Genomic DNA, 6,306 nt, shown 5'->3' on the forward strand with positions numbered 1-6,306 from the left:
GAGATGATTGTTCATTTTCTTGAATTGCTAAATTTTGATAAATTTTACGAACAAGTCCCTTTGTACCTCTTAATTTTAATGGTTTAAGTATTGTAGAAATTAAATAAACTTGGGGAATAGAGAAAAAATACATTTTAAATTTTGCAATCATTTCATTAATGGCCGGTGCATAAGTTGAATTTGTCTTATACTTACCAAATACAACAAAAATTCCACAAATATATAATAAAAACTCGCGGGACAGACGGGACGGGACGAGACAAACGGGACGAAATGGTCGTCCCGTCCCATCCCGTGTCCCATTTAACATTGACCCATCCCATTTAAAATGAAGTGGGATGGGACGGGACCGGGACGGGACGGACCGTCCCGTCCCGTTGGACAACCATACTCTCTATCTATCTAATAAGTTGCTCATTGAAGTATACCGAATTGTCATATCTAATCTTCAGGGATTTCTCTACCAAGTCGGTAGAGTTGATGCACTAGTTTGTCTATGTATATGTTAAGTTATTCATTAAAGTATATTGGATTTGTATTTTTTTTTCCTGGATTGTTTTAACAAAGAGTTATTACAATTTGCAACTTTAATTTCGATCAAATCGCCCCAAATCTGCTCTAAATGATCTCAAATTTGAAACAAAGCTTCCAAATACCAGCACAAACAATCCCCAATCACCAATTTAGTAGAATAACACCAAATCAAAAGGATCCAATTTATCTTCTTCAATACTTTCTAAAGTCCAACAATAAATTTTTGAGATTTTTACCGTAAATTACCAAAATGTGCATCTAAACTAAAAGTTTGAGCACAAATTATCACCATACAAACGAATTTAACGATAAATCGGTCATTAAGTTTTACTTTCCACCATCAAACAAGAATTTCAAGCTTTAAAGTTAAGAATTATGGTGTTCAAGTAAAAAAAAAAAGGGGACATTTTGCTAAGAGCATAAAAAATTGGGACATTCCGCTTTACTCCGTGCTAATTTCTATCCGTGTAAACCACATTTGAATATTGCTCAAAGGCTATAACTCATCTTTTTATTGGCTAATTAATTTTCTTATTGCCTACATAAAATCAACAACTAGATCATTTATATTTGTGAGCTATTGTTTGTATTGTCCAATTAAACTCATGAATGTATTCATTAGAAGCCAACTCACAAAAGTAAAATTTCGATTTCTTCTTTATATTTGCGAGATACTGTTCACTTTCTCCAACTGATCTCATGACTGTATCCATTACAATTCGGCTCACAAGGAAGAGAATTCTTGTAAAATTATTAAACTCGTTTATATCTGATTGATGGTCAATGAAAACAATCTAAAACATCGCTTTGTTTAGTAAATCAACAGTTCAATGTTTCATATTACTTCGTACAAGTGACGAGGAGAATAACAAGTTCAGATGATCAAGACTTTGAGGTAATTATGAACTTCAAATGGAAATAACATGTGCAATATTTCTTAGTACTTTGTTTGGAGGATTAAGTTCGTGAGGTGGTCTCTAATTGATGGATATTGCCCGACATCATAGGCGAAACTAAGATTTGAAATTTATTGGTTCACAATTTTAGTTATTTTAAGTTAATGAATTCTAAATTAATAATTTAAATATATTCAACGGATTTAATAAGACAAATATAGGCTTTGGACCAAAGCTATGTGTTCGGTCGAACGCGTAAGCGAAAGGCTAACTCCGCGCTTGCCCATCACCATTTAGCTATTGCAAGTCTTTTCCATATACATCTGCACAGGGGCGGAGCTAGAGACTTAGGTGGGGGTTCGACCGAGTCCACTAACTTTGATGCAAACTTTATATATGTCTTGAAAAATTTACTTAATATGTATAAAATTTATCTTAAAACCCAGTAACTTAAAAGTGCTAGAATTCGAAACCCATAAATTTTAAATCCATAGCTACTGTCTCCAAATTAATTAGTGGGATTGCAAAATCCAAAAGATTAGGTCCCAACGTGGTGGTGTCGTTCTCATACCATTATAAATGCATAAAGTAGTGAGGTAGGCGTAGAGAGTACATTCGGAAGAAGAGAATTTATTTGATCTTTCAACAACTTGATGATGATATTTTTTATTACTATACACGGAAATTTCAAACAATTGTGAAACATACCAACATTTTTTAAAAATTGTCTTATGATTGGCAAAAGCTCAAAAGGCAAAAATATAATATTCATTCATTTCTCATCCTTCAAAAGTCATATATTCACTCCATCCATTCCATTTCATTTTTCCTTATCTTATCTAAGCTTAAAGAAGCCAGACATGCATAGAAAAAAAGGTCCAATATTCGACTTTCTGTGCAACTTGTGTGCAACTTTAGGCTTGCATCTTTTTATTCTCGTTTATATATAAGCCCTCTGATTGGTCCTCTCATTTTCTATAAGATTTTCAGGAATATTATAACCAATAGTGATTCTTTGATCCTTACTGTATATTCTGCAACTAAAGTTCCAATATGCAATTTGATATTCTCCTTAGAAATTTTACTCTCTTTTGCGATGATGACTTTTCCACTTTTTCAGGGATACCTTCTTAGTCAATAGTTATGGTGATCATTTTAACAAGTGTCGTTCAGGACAACGTAATCTTTAAAAGAAAAAAGCTCATAGAAAAAGCAACGAGGATCACGGGGTTTGAAGTGAAGCGCATAAATTATGGAAAATAATAATCTTTTTGAAATTGTAACTAAAACAACTGATTTTAACATCCAATATAATGTTAATACTCCCTCCGGTCCACAATAAGTATCCATTTTACCTTTTATTTTAGTCCAAAATAAGTATCCATTTATATAATCAAGAAGGAATTAATTTTACTTTTTCATAATTTGCCCCTATTTACATATTCCAATATGTCAAGGTACCAATTAATTAAGGTTAATTTAGTAAATACATATTTTTTCTCTCTAGAAGTTCGTATTTCCTTAATTGGTGTGTCAAAGGTAAATTCCGCCTCATACGGCTCCGTCCTGAGCTTCCGTCGTCGGTCTTGGCATTAAACCACTATCTATGCATGTGTTTTCAGCTTGAACTGACGAATCTTTTGCTTGTTGGGTGGTGTCGAACAATGGTGCTTGCGTTGCGGGAGATGCCCGCCCATAGGGCCCGCGCACTTATTGTGGATCGGAGGTAGTATTAATTTCAATTCCTCAGAATTCAAATTCAAAGAGCCGGCTGCAGCTTCTTTCTTAACTAAAGAATACACTTATTCCTCATCGATTGTGTAATCGACGTTAATTACAAGCTAACAAAGTTTTTTCTGTTTTTTGAGAGATATGACTTAAAAAGGAAAATTGAAAGATTAATTAATGTATATTTTTGGAGAGTGGACCATTATATTATACCCCTTCCATCTCATATTATTAGTTGTGGTTATTAAAAATAATTGTCTCAAATTATTTGTCACTTTAGATTTTCAAGACAAAATTAATTATCTTTTTCCTTTTTTATCCTTAGTACTCCCTCCGTTAACTTTTACTTGGCATATATACTAAAAATAGATTTTTATTTTTACTTGTCACTTTACGCATATCAAGAGAAGAATTTTTTTTTCATGTATACTCACAGTATTTATTACTCATTCAAATCATTTTCTCAAATCCAATAAAATATGCATCAATTAATATGAGTATCATGGTAAATTATGCACTTCATTTATTATTTCTTAAGGGGCGTGAAAAATCAAAATGTGTCAAGTAAAAGTGAATGGAGGAGTAATAATTATCCCCGAAGACTATAAACATCTCAATTATGAATAATTTTGTTTAAATACCAATGAAGAAAGATTAAATATTACGACATAAATAAGGGTAAAATAGCCAAAATCCCATACTAATTAATTTTTCTTAAGGAACGTGTACAAAAAAATCATGACACATAATATGATTGGGAGGAGTAAGGTTCTTCTTCTCCAACTTGTAGAGAATTAAAGGACCAGCCTAGAGGGCTAGAGCCCTCCCTAGGAGACCAAGGAATGGAAGGATTAATTCTACATATGTTTCTTTCCGTACGAGATAGAGTCGACGGTTAATTGATTCCATATTCTTGAAACTTTTCTCCTTCTTCTTTTTTGGCCTTTTTTTTTCCTACTTTAGAGCCACGAAAATTGGAAAGTAATTGTCAACTAATCATGAGCAGAGAGAGGGAGCTCCTTCTTTAGATTCATACAAATGCGACTATTGAGCTACGTCGATGAAGGGGCCACAAATCATTTTCATTTCGTCCCAAAAGTTCTATTTTGTTAAGAAGCTACTCACCCTTTTGAGGAACTCTCTCTCATCTATGACTAATACTACTGTTTAATTTATATCACTATGATCCATAAGCAAAATTCAGGAATATAAATTTGTACATGAATGGTGTGTGTGACTCTCTTATTTTCCTTTTATCTATGTTTCATTTGAAGGAAGCGATGAATATATACAATCAAGGAATACTTACGAAACAATCCAAGTCAAAATGTATACACTTATGCCATTTAATTTACAAGATAATGACAAGTAATTCTTTTTAACAACATAATTAATAACCTATAAAAATTGGTACTTGACCTATTATTACAATCAAACTATATCCATCATCAAGTAAGAGAATTATACAATATAACTTAAATTCTACCACTTGTTATTAAATGACATGTTAGGAGTCGTTTGGTTTGAATACGGCTTATGTTGGGATGAGTTATGCTATGATTAGTTATCCTGATATTGTTTTTTATCCACTGTTTGGTATGTTGTATTAAAAATGACAATTGCATAATTTCTAAGAAGAATGTATAAGTTATTTCGGCACTAATTACCCCATCCCCTACAAGGTATAAGTTATCCCGATACTAATTTTAATCCCCAGATAACTTATATCAGGTTTGCTAACCAAACAAAGTATTAAGGTGGTATTAAATTTTTATACCAGCACTATATCTACTTATACCTCATACCAAACGACTCCTTAGTGTAATTTACATTCTCTCTTTTAGCATGTTAACTCAAATCAAATGGAAAATTGTTTATATAATGGATTTTAGAACAGAATATATGGACTCAAAGTAGAGTCTACTTGGAAGAATTCATCAGCCGACACAGGACCATAGCTATACGGGGTACTATATAGTCCACTTGCACTTCAAATCAATATTCCACACAGATATTTTTCGCCTTAAATCCTTTTAGCTTTAATGGTCATTTATTCATATTCATGCTTATTTGAGGTTTAAAATGACGACCAAATTATATATATATTCACTGCCTTGATCAAGTATGAATTTTTACAATCCACCGCCTTGATCCACTTGGCTATATTCGTCTCCCCGCCTACTTGCATTCCATTTTTATCGTAGGCTACAAGTTGGAACTGAATAAAAATTGATGGAACATTATCATTACATTCCGTGAAGATTATATGTTCTATGCCAAGCATCATATATAGTGAGTTAATCGGGCAATTTGGAGTAATTATCAATATGCCCTAGCAATAAAGATGATCGAACAAATACAAAAGATTCGTGATTTTTGCCTAATGAAATCTACAGCAATAGGTTGTGAGGGTTGCTCTAATGGTAAGCAACCTCCACTTCCAAGCAAGAGGTTGTGAGTTCGACTCTCCCCAAGAGTAAGGTGGAAAGTTCTTAGAGGGAAGGATACCGGGGGTCTATTTGGAAACAGCCTCTCTACCTCAGGGTAGGGGTAAGGTCTGCGTACACACTACCCTCCCCAGACCCCACTAAGTGAGATTATACTGGGTTGTTGTTGTTGTTGTTGTTGTTGAAATCTACAGCAATATGGTAGCAAATTAAATCTCTCTTTGTGAACGTGTGAAACAAAATTTAGGTATGTTATAGTTAGTGTTAGAGTCACTCCTAGGAACAAATCTTTTGTGTATAGCCTATGTTTTTAGGTAGTATAGTAAGATGAGTATAGAGATAAATAGCCTGTGTTAGCTATGCTATAATTTTGTAATTGCTACTTGGTGATTAATAAAATAATTTAATTAGTTACCAAAAAAGATAAAATAATTTAGGCACTTCGCAAGCTTTAATTAAAATATTATTGATCCCTGGGTCACTGAATACACTTTATTCAATCTTAAATTTTGAAAGTTGAGTTGCTTTCCCAGACTTTAGTTTGAATATTAGATTTACTTCCAGAGGAATATGATACAAACGTAGATATTATTATTGCAATCCCTCATATCATACCGCTAGAGATGATTAGCACCACACAATATATAACCCGTACAAAACTAAATAATGGCTAGTTAAGTAAACCGCCATACATCTTAATT

This window comes from Nicotiana sylvestris, chromosome 1 (assembly GCF_000393655.2).
Source record: "Nicotiana sylvestris chromosome 1, ASM39365v2, whole genome shotgun sequence".
NCBI classification, from domain to species: domain Eukaryota; kingdom Viridiplantae; phylum Streptophyta; class Magnoliopsida; order Solanales; family Solanaceae; genus Nicotiana; species Nicotiana sylvestris.